Source organism: Pleurodeles waltl, unplaced genomic scaffold (genome assembly GCF_031143425.1).
Source record: "Pleurodeles waltl isolate 20211129_DDA unplaced genomic scaffold, aPleWal1.hap1.20221129 scaffold_135, whole genome shotgun sequence".
Lineage (NCBI taxonomy): Eukaryota > Metazoa > Chordata > Amphibia > Caudata > Salamandridae > Pleurodeles > Pleurodeles waltl.
In genome coordinates, this window is record NW_027149841.1 from 210,548 (window position 1) to 222,083 (window position 11,536).

Below are 11,536 nucleotides of genomic sequence, written 5' to 3' on the forward strand. Positions count from 1 at the left end.
ATTAAGCAAGCAGTAGCTATTCTAACGCAATATGTTAAAAAAAAGAGAAATATCTTGACCAGATTACTCAGTTATTAGATAAATAATAAACAAAGACATAGGCAGGCATCCCAAAAGCCCCGTCTGCGACTTTCTATGTCCTGAAATGTTTATATTTTACAAACAGCAGTCACCACTCACAACTGCTGGTAATAAATGGGCTGCAGGGGGGCAGGCAATGAAACGGCTAAGCCCTTCTGCCCGACCAGCCTTTAGAACTGCAGCATCTCTGCAGTAAAAAGTGTTTCAGGTCAATATTTCTCCCCTGGAAAAAATGTGCGAGACCCACCACCGATAAATGTGGCAAAAGTCCCCAACATTTTCTGCATATTTGTGCTCTTACCTGAAAGCAGCGCCACCTTGTAGTCATCGCAGGCAACTGCAGCATACAACCACATTTATCCGAGAGCAAGGTGAAAGAAAACCAAGGGAACAGCCCCTGTCTGCAGCAGGAAGGTTGGCTGCTTCGAATGGACAGAACTTCCAGTCGTAAGTCCACTCAAGTCCCGAACGCTCATACCGGGCAAGCCCTCACCGGGTGCATCTCTGGCTCCCAGGTAAGGCCAAAACCTGAGCATGGTAGCGCAGGATCACAGAGAAGGAGCGGGTGGGGGTGCTTCTGTCTTCACAAAGGCGTGACATGGCTAGTGACTGAGAGGGCCTTGACTTTCCCCTATGACTGACTTGAGAGGGGAAGGCAAAGATTTTCTGCACCCAGCATGCCTTTTGACATTCTTAGGCAAATGAGGTGAGAGCCCTGCCAGAATAGCTCCAGCGATCCCATGCCACTCCTCTGAAGGCTCCTGATGTGCATAACCACAGCTTTTTGAACAGGAAGCAGAGTGGCGCAGCGGAAGTGTGCTGGACCCATAACCCAGAGGTCGATGGATCGAAACCATCCTCTGCTAGCATGGATTGATTTTTTTTCTTGTGAGGACCACTCTCTCGTTTCCACGCTGCCAGAGCGGAAAACAGCAGGCTTGTGCCAGCTTTTTGTGGGAAGAGAGTGCTCAACTATCGGTCTCTGCTCAAAGTCAGGGAGACAGATGGTCAGAGAATCAACCCTACACTTCAAAGGAAATGATGCACAGTTATGACTATTAACGAAAGATGGGACCCTCGCACTTCTTTCTGAGCCTGCTTGGAACATTATTATTCCCTTTTTTTGTCCTGCTATTATCAATCTCCTGTGAATTTCGTGGAGCTGTTTTCTTTCTCTACCCTGCTGTTTTTCCCTTGCTGCCAATATATGCTTATTTCAATGATTTGAACTGCTGCTTTCCCTTTCTCCTTTTCTGCGCAGCTTTTGCATTGGTTTCAATCTCCAGTTCCTTAGCAGTTGCAAGAACTTTGTTCCTGATTTTCATGTTGGTCTGTAAACCAAAAATACCTCTGATACTGGTGCAATATAGTCATTGAACTCAGGTTTGTGATGTCTAGAGCTTAAAAAAAACAAATGCCACGGAGCGTTGGTGGTATAGTGGTGAGCATAGCTGCCTTCCAAGCAGGTGACCCGGGTTGGATTCCCGTCCAACGCAGTGCTACTATTTATACATTAAGCAAGCAGTAGCTATTCTAAGGCAATATGTTAAAAAAAAGATAAATATCTTGACCAGATTACTCAGCTATTAGATAAATAATAAACAAAGACTTAGGCAGGCATCCCAAAAGCCCCGTCTGCGACTTTCTATGTTCTGAAATGTTTATATTTTAAAAACAGCAGTCACCACTCACAACTGCTGGTAATAAATGGGCTGCAGGTGGGCAGGCAATGAAACGGCTAAGCCCTTCTGCCCGACCAGCCTTTAGAACTGCAGCATCTCTGCAGTAAAAAGTGTTTCAGGTCAATATTTCTCCCCTGGAAAAAATGTGCGAGACCCACCACCGATAAATGTGGCAAAAGTCCCCAACATTTTCTGCATATTTGTGCTCTTACCTGAAAGCAGCGCCACCTTGTAGTCATCGCAGGCAACTGCAGCATACAACCACATTTATCCGAGAGCAAGGTGAAAGAAAACCAAGGGAACAGCCCCTGTCTGCAGCAGGAAGGTTGGCTGCTTCGAATGGACAGAACTTCCAGTCGTAAGTCCACTCAAGTCCCAAACGCTCCCAAACGCTCATACCGGGCAAGCCCTCACCGGGTGCACCTCTGGCTCCCAGGTAAGGCCAAAACCTGAGCATGGTAGCGCAGGATCACAGAGAAGGAGCGGGTGGGGGTGCTTCTGTCTTGACAAAGGCGTGACATGGCTAGTGACTGAGAGGGCCTTGACTTTCCCCTATGACTGACTGTGAGAGGGGAAGGCGAAGATTTTCTGCACCCAGCATGCCTTGTGACATTCTTAGGCAAATGAGGTGAGAGCACTGCCAGAATAGCTCCAGTGATCCCATGCCACTCCTCTGAATGCTCCTGATCTGCATAACCACAGCATTTTGAACAGGAAGCAGAGTGGCACAGCGGAAGCGTGCTTGGCCCATAACCCAGAGGTCGATGGATCGAAACCATCCTCTGCTAGCAAGGATTTATTTTTTTTCTTGTGAGGACCACTCTCTCGTTTCCACGCTGCCAGAGCGGAAAACAGCAGGCTTGGGCCAGCTTTTTGTGGGAAGAGAGTGCTCAACTATCGGTCTCTGCTCAAAGTCAGGGAGACACATGGTCAGAGAATCAACCCTACACTTCAAAGGAAATGATGCACAGTTATGACCATTAACGAAAGATGGGACCCTTGCACTTCTTTCTGAGCCTGCTTGGAACGTTATTATTCCCTTTTTTTGTCCTGCTATTATCAATCTCCTGTGAATTTCGTGGAGCTGTTTTCTTTCTCTACCCTGCTGTTTTTCCCTTGCTGCCAATATATGCTTATTTCAATGATTTGAACTGCTGCTTTCCCTTTCTCCTTTTCTGCGCAGCTTTTGCATTGGTTTCAATCTCCAGTTCCTTAGCAGTTGCAAGAATTTTTTTCCTGATTTTTATGTTGGTCTGTAAACCAAAAATACCTCTGATACTTGTGCAATATAGTCATTGAACTCAGGGTTGTGATGTCTAGAGCTTAAAAAAACCATATGCCACGGATCGTTGGTGGTATAGTGGTGAGCATAGCTGCCTTCCAAGCAGTTGACCCGGGTTCGATTCCCAGCCAACGCAGTGCTAATTTTTATACATTAAGCAAGCAGTAGCTATTCTAACGCAATATGTTAAAAAAAAGAGAAATATCTTGACCAGATTACTCAGCTATTAGATAAATAATAAACAAAGACATAGGCAGGCATCCCAAAAGCCCCGTCTGCGACTTTCTATGTCCTGAAATTTTTATATTTTACAAACAGCAGTCACCACTCACAACTGCTGGTAATAAATGGGCTGCAGGGGGGCAGGCAATGAAACGGCTAAGCCCTTCTGCCCGACCAGCCTTTAGAACTGCAGCATCTCTGCAGTAAAAAGTGTTTCAGGTCAATATGTCTCCCCTGGAAAAAATGTGCGAGACCCACCACCGATAAATGTGGCAAAAGTCCCCAACATTTTCTGCATATTTGTGCTCTTACCTGAAAGCAGCGCCACCTTGTAGTCATCGCAGGCAACTGCAGCATACAACCACATTTATCCGAGAGCAAGGTGAAAGAAAACCAAGGGAACAGCCCCTGTCTGCAGCAGGAAGGTTGGCTGCTTCGAATGGACAGAACTTCCAGTCGTAAGTCCACTCACGTCCCGAACGCTCATACCGGGCAAGCCCTCACCGGGTGCATCTCTGGCTCCCAGGTAAGGCCAAAACCTGAGCATGGTAGCGCAGGATCACAGAGAAGGAGCGGTGGGGGTGCTTCTGTCTTCACAAAGGCGTGACATGGCTAGTGACTGAGAGGGCCTTGACTTTCCCCTATGACTGACTGTGAGAGGGGAAGGCAAAGATTTTCTGCACCCAGCATGCCTTTTGACATTCTTAGGCAAATGAGGTGAGAGCCCTTCCAGAATAGCTCCAGCGATCCCATGCCACTCCTCTGAAGGCTCCTGATGTGCATAACCACAGCTTTTTGAACAGGAAGCAGAGTGGCGCAGCGGAAGCGTGCTGGACCCATAACCCAGAGGTCGATGGATCGAAACCATACTCTGCTAGCATGGATTGATTTTTTTTCTTGTGAGGACCACTCTCTCGTTTCCACGCTGCCAGAGCGGAAAACAGCAGGCTTGTGCCAGCTTTTTGTGGGAAGAGACTGCTCAACTATCGGTCTCTGCTCAAAGTCAGGGAGACAGATGGTCAGAGAATCAACCCTACACTTCAAAGGAAATGATGCACAGTTGTGACCATTAACGAAAGATGGGACCCTCGCACTTCTTTCTGAGCCTGCTTGGAACGTTATTATTCCCTTTTTTTGTCCTGCTATTATCCATCTCCTGTGCATTTCGTGGAGCTGTTTTCTTTCTCTACCCTGCTGTTTTTCACTTACTGCCAATATATGCTTATTTCAATGATTTGAACTGCTGCTTTCACTTTCTCCTTTTCTGCGCAGCTTTTGCATTGGTTTCAATCTCCAGTTCCGTAGCAGTTGCAAGAACTTTTTTCCTGATTTTCATGTTGGTCTGTAAACCAAAAATACCTCTGATACTGGTGCAATATAGTCATTGAACTCAGGGTTGTGATGTCTAGAGCTTAAAAAAAACATATTCCACGGAGCGTTGGTGGTATAGTGGTGAGCATAGCTGCCTACCAAGCAGTTGACCCGGGTTCGATTCTCGGCAATGCAGTGCTAATATTTATACATTAAGCAACCAGTAGCTATTCTAACGCAATATGTTAAAAAAAAGAGAAATATCTTGACCAGATTACTCAGCTATTAGATAAATAATAAACAAAGACATAGGCAGGCATCCCAGAAGCCCCGTCTGCGACTTTCTATGTCCTGAAATTTTTATATTTTACAAACAGCAGTCACCACTCACAACTGCTGGTAATAAATGGGCTGCAGGAGTGCAGGCAATGAAACGGCTAAGCCCTTCTGCCCAACCAGCCTTTAGAACTGCAGCATCTCTGCAGTAAAAAGTGTTTCAGGTCAATATCTCTCCACTGGAAAAAATGTGCGAGACCCACCACCGATAAATGTGGCAAAAGTCCCCAACATTTTCTGCATATTAGTGCTCTTACCTGAAAGCAGCGCCACCTTGTAGTCATCGCAGGCAACTGCAGCATACAACCAAATTTATCTGAGAGCAAGGTGAAAGAAACCCAAGGGAACAGCCCCTGTCTGCAGCAGGAAGGTTGGCTGCATCGAATGGACAGAACTTCCAGTCCTAAGTCCCTAACGCTCATACCGGGCAAGCCCTCGCCGGGTGCACCTCTGGCTCCCAGGTAAGGCCAAAACCTGAGCATGGTAGCGCAGGATCACAGAGAAGGAGCAGGTGGGGGTGCTTCTGTCTTGACAAAGGCGTGACATTGCTAGTGACTGAGAGGGCCTTGACTTTCCCCTATGACTGACTGTGAGAGGGGAAGGCGAAGATTTTCTGCACCCAGCATGCCTTGTGACATTCTTAGGCAAATGAGGTGAGAGCCCTGCCAGAATAGCTTCAGCGATCCCATGCCACTCCTCTGAAGGCTCCTGATCTGCATAACCACAGCATTTTGAACAGGAAGCAGAGTGGCGCAGTGGAAGCGTGCTGGGCCCATAACCCAGAGGTCAATGGATCAAAACCATCCTCTGCTAGCATCGATTGATTTTTTTTTCTTGTGAGGACCACTCTCTCGTTTCCACGCTGCCAGAGCGGAAAACAGCAAGCTTGTGCCAGCTTTTTGTGGGAAGAGACTGCTCAACTATCGGTCTCTGCTCAAAGTCAGGGAGACAGATGGTCAGAGAATCAACGCTACACTTCAAAGGAAATAATGCACAGTTATGACCATTAACGAAAGATGGGACCCTCGCACTTCTTTCTGAGCCTGCTTGGAACGTTATTATTCCCTTTTTTGTCCTGCTATTATCAATCTCCTGTGAATTTCGTGGAGCTGTTTTCTTTCTCTACCCTGCTGTTTTTCCCTTGCTGCCAATATATGCTTATTTCAATGATTTGAACTGCTGCTTTCCCTTTCTCCTTTTCTGCGCAGCTTTTGCATTGGTTTCAATCTCCAGTTCCTTAGCAGTTGCAAGAACTTTTTTCCTGATTTTCATGTTGGTCTGTAAACCAAAAATACCTCTGATACTGGTGCAATATAGTCATTGAACTCAGGGTTGTATTGTCTAGAGCTTTAAAAAAACATATACCACAGAGTGTTGGTGGTATAGTGGTGAGCATAGCTGCCTACCAAGCAGTTGACCTGGGTTCGATTCCCGGCCAATGCAGTGCTAATATTTATACATTAAGCAAGCAGTAGCTATTCTAATGCAATATGTTCAAAAAAAGAGAAATATCTTGACCAGATTACTCAGCAATTAGATAAATAATAAACAAAGACATAGGCAGGCATCGCAAAAGCCCCGTCTGCGACTTTCTATGTGCTGAAATTTTTATATTTTACAAACAGCAGTCACCACTCACAACTGCTGGTAATAAATGGGCTGCAGGGGGGCAGGCAATGAAACGGCTAAGCCCTTCTGCCCGACCAGCCTTTAGAACTGCAGCATCTCTGCAGTAAAAAGTGTTTCAGGTCAATATCTCTCCCCTGGAAAAAATGTGCGAGACCCACCACCGATAAATGTGGCAAAAGTCCCCAACATCTTCTGCATATTTGTGCTCTTACCTGAAAGCAGCGCCACCTTGTAGTCATCGCAGGCAACTGCAGCATACAACCAAATTTATCCGAGAGCAAGGTGAAAGAAACCCAAGGGAACAGCGCCTGTCTGCAGCAGGAAGGTTGGCTGCTTCGAATGGACAGAACTTCCAGGCCTAAGTCCACTCACGTCCCGAACACTCCCAAACGCTCATACTGGGCAAACCCTCACCGGGTGCACCTCTGGCTCCCAGGTAAGGCCAAAACCTGAGCATGGTAGCGCAGGATCACAGAGAAGGAGCAGGTGGGGGTGCTTCTGTCTTGACAAAGGCGTGACATGGCTAGTGACTGAGAGGGCCTTGACTTTCCCCTATGACTGACTGTGAGAGGGGAAGGCGAAGATTTTCTGCACCCAGCATGCCTTGTGACATTCTTAGGCAAATGAGGTGAGAGCCCTGCCAGAATAGCTCCAGCGATCCCATGCCACTCTTCTGAAGGCTCCTGATCTGCATAACCACAGCATTTTGAACAGGAAGCAGCGTGGCTCAGCGGAAGCGTGCTGGGCCCATAACCCAGAGGTCGCTGGATCAAAACCATCCTCTGCTAGCATGGATTGAGTTTTTTTCTTGTGAGGACCACTCTCTCGTTTCCACGCTGCCAGAGCGGAAAACAGCAGGCTTGTGCCAACTTTTTGTGGGAAGAGACTGCTCAACTATCGGTCTCTGCTCAAAGTCAGTGAGACAGATGGTCAGAGAATCAACCCTACACTTCAAAGGAAATGATGCACAGTTATGACCATTAACGAAAGATGGGACCCTCGCACTTCTTTCTGAGCCTGCTTGGAACGTTATTATTCCCTTTTTTTGTCCTGCTATTATCAATCTCCTGTGAATTTCGTGGAGCTGTTTTCTTTCTCTACCCTGCTGTTTTTCCCTTGCTGCCAATATATGCTTATTTCAATGATTTGAACTGCTGCTTTCCCTTTCTCCTTTTCTGCGCAGCTTTTGCATTGGTTTCAATCTCCAGTTCCTTAGCAGTTGCAAGAACTTTTTTCCTGATTTTCATGTTGGTCTGTAAACCAAAAATACCTCTGATACTGGTGCAATATAGTCATTGAACTCAGGGTTGTGTTGTCTAGAGCTTAAAAAAAACATATACCACGGAGTGTTGGTGGTATAGTGGTGAGCATAGCTGCCTACCAAGCAGTTGACCTGGGTTCGATTCCCGGCCAATGCAGTGCTAATATTTATACATTAAGCAAGCAATAGCTATTCTAATGCAAGATGTTCAAAAAAAGAGAAATATCTTGACCAGATTACTCAGCAATTAGATAAAAAATAAACAAAGAGATAGGCAGGCATCGCAAAAGCCCCGTCTGCGACTTTCTATGTCCTGAAATTTTTATATTTTACAAACAGCAGTCACCACTCACAACTGCTGGTAATACATGGGCTGCAGGGGGGCAGGCAATGAAACGGCTAAGCCCTTCTGCCCGACCAGCCTTTAGAACTGCAGCATCTCTGCAGTAAAAAGTGCTTCAGGTCAATATCTCTCCCCTGGAAAAAATGTGCGAGACCCACCACCGATAGATGTGGCAAAAGTCCCCAACATTTTCTGCATGTTTGTTCTCTTACCTGAAAGCAGCGCCACCATATAGTCAACACAGGCAACTGCAGCATACAACCAATTTTATCCAAGAGCAAGGTGAAAGAAACCCAAGGGAACAGCCCCTGTCCGCAACAGGAAGGTTGGCTGCTTCGAATGGACAGAACTTCCAGTCCTAAGTCCACTCACGTCCCGAACGCTCACACCGGTCAAGCCTTCACCGGATGCACCTCTGGCTCCCAGGTAAGGCCAAAACCTGAGCATGGTAGCGCAGGATCACAGAGAAGGAGCGGGTCGGGGTGCTTCTGTCTTGACAAAGGCGTGACATGGGTAGTGACTGAGAGGGCCTTGACTTTCCCCTATGACTGACTGTGAGAGGGGAAGGCGAAGATTTTCTGCACCCAGCATGCCTTCTGACATTCTTAGGCAAATGAGGTGAGAGCCCTGCCAGAATAGCTCCAGCGATCCCATGCCACTCCCCTGAAGTCTCCTGATCTGCATAACCACAGCATTTTGAACAGGAAGCAGAGTGGCGCAGCGGAAGCGTGCTGGGCCCTTAACCCAGAGGTTGATGGATCGAAACCATCCTCTGCTAGCATGGATTGATTTTTTTTCTTGTGAGGACCACTCTCTCGTTTCACCCCCTGCCAGAGCGGAAAACAGCAGGCTTGTGCCAGCTTTTTGTGGGAAGAGACTGCTCAACTATCGGTCTCTGCTCAAAGTCAGGGAGACAGATGGTCAGAGAATCAACGCTACACTTCAAAGGAAATGATGCACAGTTATGACCATTAACGAAAGATGGGACCCTCGCACTTCTTTCTGAGCCTGCTTGGAACGTTATTATTCCCTTTTTTGTCCTGCTATTATCAGTCTCCTGTGAATTTCGTGGAGCTGTTTTCTTTCTCTACCCTGCTGTTTTTCCCTTGCTGCCAATATATGCTTATTTCAATGATTTGAACTGCTGCTTTCCCTTTCTCCTTTTCTGCGCAGCTTTTGCATTGGTTTCAATCTCCAGTTCCTTAGCAGTTGCAAGAAAGTTTTTCCTGATTTTCATGTTGGTCTGTAAACTAAAAATACCTCTGATACTGGTGCAATTTGGTCATTGAACTCAGGGTTGTGTTGTCTAGAGCTTAAAAAAAACATATGCCACAGAGTGTTGGTGGTATAGTGGTGAGCATAGCTACCTACCAAGCAGTTGCCCCGGGTCGATTCCCGGCCAATGCAGTGCTAATATTTATACATTATGCAAGCAGTAGCTATTCTAATGCAATATGTTCAAAAAAAGAGAAATATCTTGACCAGATTACTCAGCAATTAGATAAATAATAAACAAAGACATAGGCAGGCATCGCAAAAGCCCCGTCTGCGACTTTCTATGTGCTGAAATTTTTATATTTTACAAACAGCAGTCACCACTCACAACTGCTGGTAATAAATGGGCTGCAGGGGGGCAGGCAATGAAACGGCTAAGCCCTTCTGCCCGACCAGCCTTTAGAACTGCAGCATCTCTGCAGTAAAATGTGTTTCAGGTCAATATCTCTCCCCTGGAAAAAATGTGCGAGACCCACCACCGATAAATGTGGCAAAAGTCCCCAACATTTTCTGCATATTTGTGCTCTTACCTGAAAGCAGCGCCACCTTGTAGTCATCGCAGGCAACTGCAGCATACAACCAAATTTATCCGAGAGCAAGGTGAAAGAAACCCAAGGGAACAGCGCCTGTCTGCAGCAGGAAGGTTGGCTGCTTCGAATGGACAGAACTTCCATGCCTAAGTCCACTCACGTCCCGAACACTCCCAAACGCTCATACCGGGCAAACCCTCACCGGGTGCACCTCTGGCTCCCAGGTAAGGCCAAAACCTGAGCATGGTAGCGCAGGATCACAGAGAAGGAGCAGGTGGGGGTGCTTCTGTCTTGACAAAGGCGTGACATGGCTAGTGACTGAGAGGGCCTTGACTTTCCCCTATGACTGACTGTGAGAGGGGAAGGCGAAGATTTTCTGCACCCAGCATGCCTTGTGACATTCTTAGGCAAATGAGGTGAGAGCCCTGCCAGAATAGCTCCAGCGATCCCATGCCACTCTTCTGAAGGCTCCTGATCTGCATAACCACAGCATTTTGAACAGGAAGCAGCGTGGCTCAGCGGAAGCGTGCTGGGCCCATAACCCAGAGGTCGCTGGATCAAAACCATCCTCTGCTAGCATGGATTGAGTTTTTTTCTTTTGAGGACCACTCTCTCGTTTCCACGCTGCCAGAGCGGAAAACAGCAGGCTTGTGCCAGCTTTTTGTGGGAAGAGACTGCTCAACTATCGGTCTCTGCTCAAAGTCAGTGAGACAGATGGTCAGAGAATCAACCCTACACTTCAAAGGAAATTATGCACAGTTATGACCATTAACGAAAGATGGGACCCTCGCACTTCTTTCTGAGCCTGCTTGGAACGTTATTATTCCCTTTTTTTGTCCTGCTATTATCAATCTCCTGTGAATTTCGTGGAGCTGTTTTCTTTCTCTACCCTGCTGTTTTTCCCTTGCTGCCAATATATGCTTATTTCAATGATTTGAACTGCTGCTTTCCCTTTCTCCTTTTCTGCGCAGCTTTTGCATTGGTTTCAATCTCCAGTTCCTTAGCAGTTGCAAGAACTTTTTTCCTGATTTTCATGTTGGTCTGTTAACCAAAAATACCTCTGATACTGGGGCAATATAGTCATTGAACTCAGGGTTGTGTTGTCTAGAGCTTAAAAAAAACATATACCACGGAGTGTTGGTGGTATAGTGGTGAGCATAGCTGCCTACCAAGCAGTTGACCTGGGTTCGATTCCCGGCCAATGCAGTGCTAATATTTATACATTAAGCAAGCAATAGCTATTCTAATGCAAGATGTTCAAAAAAAGAGAAATATCTTGACCAGATTACTCAGCAATTAGATAAAAAATAAACAAAGACATAGGCAGGCATCGCAAAAGCCCCGTCTGCGACTTTCTATGTCCTGAAATTTTTATATTTTACAAACAGCAGTCACCACTCACAACTGCTGGTAATACATGGGCTGCAGGGGGGCAGGCAATGAAACGGCTAAGCCCTTCTGCCCGACCAGCCTTTAGAACTGCAGCATCTCTGCAGTAAAAAGTGCTTCAGGTCAATATCTCTCCCCTGGAAAAAATGTGCGAGACCCACCACCGATAGATGTGGCAAAAGTCCCCAACATTTT

At 46.6% G+C, this 11,536-nt stretch overlaps 3 non-coding genes across 3 annotated transcripts; all 3 read left to right on the forward strand.

Moving 5' to 3' along the window:
- The first annotated feature begins 6,285 nt into the window (after nucleotides 1-6,285).
- On the forward strand, nucleotides 6,286-6,357 carry TRNAG-ACC (transfer RNA glycine (anticodon ACC)). The gene has a single exon. It is a non-coding gene; the product is annotated as a tRNA-Gly (tRNA).
- Nucleotides 6,358-7,889: 1,532 nt separating this feature from the next.
- TRNAG-ACC (transfer RNA glycine (anticodon ACC)) lies at nucleotides 7,890-7,961 on the forward strand. Its single transcript has one exon. It is a non-coding gene; the product is annotated as a tRNA-Gly (tRNA).
- A 3,125-nt stretch (nucleotides 7,962-11,086) lies between these two features.
- TRNAG-ACC (transfer RNA glycine (anticodon ACC)) lies at nucleotides 11,087-11,158 on the forward strand. The gene has a single exon. It is a non-coding gene; the product is annotated as a tRNA-Gly (tRNA).
- The last annotated feature ends 378 nt before the right edge of the window (nucleotides 11,159-11,536 follow it).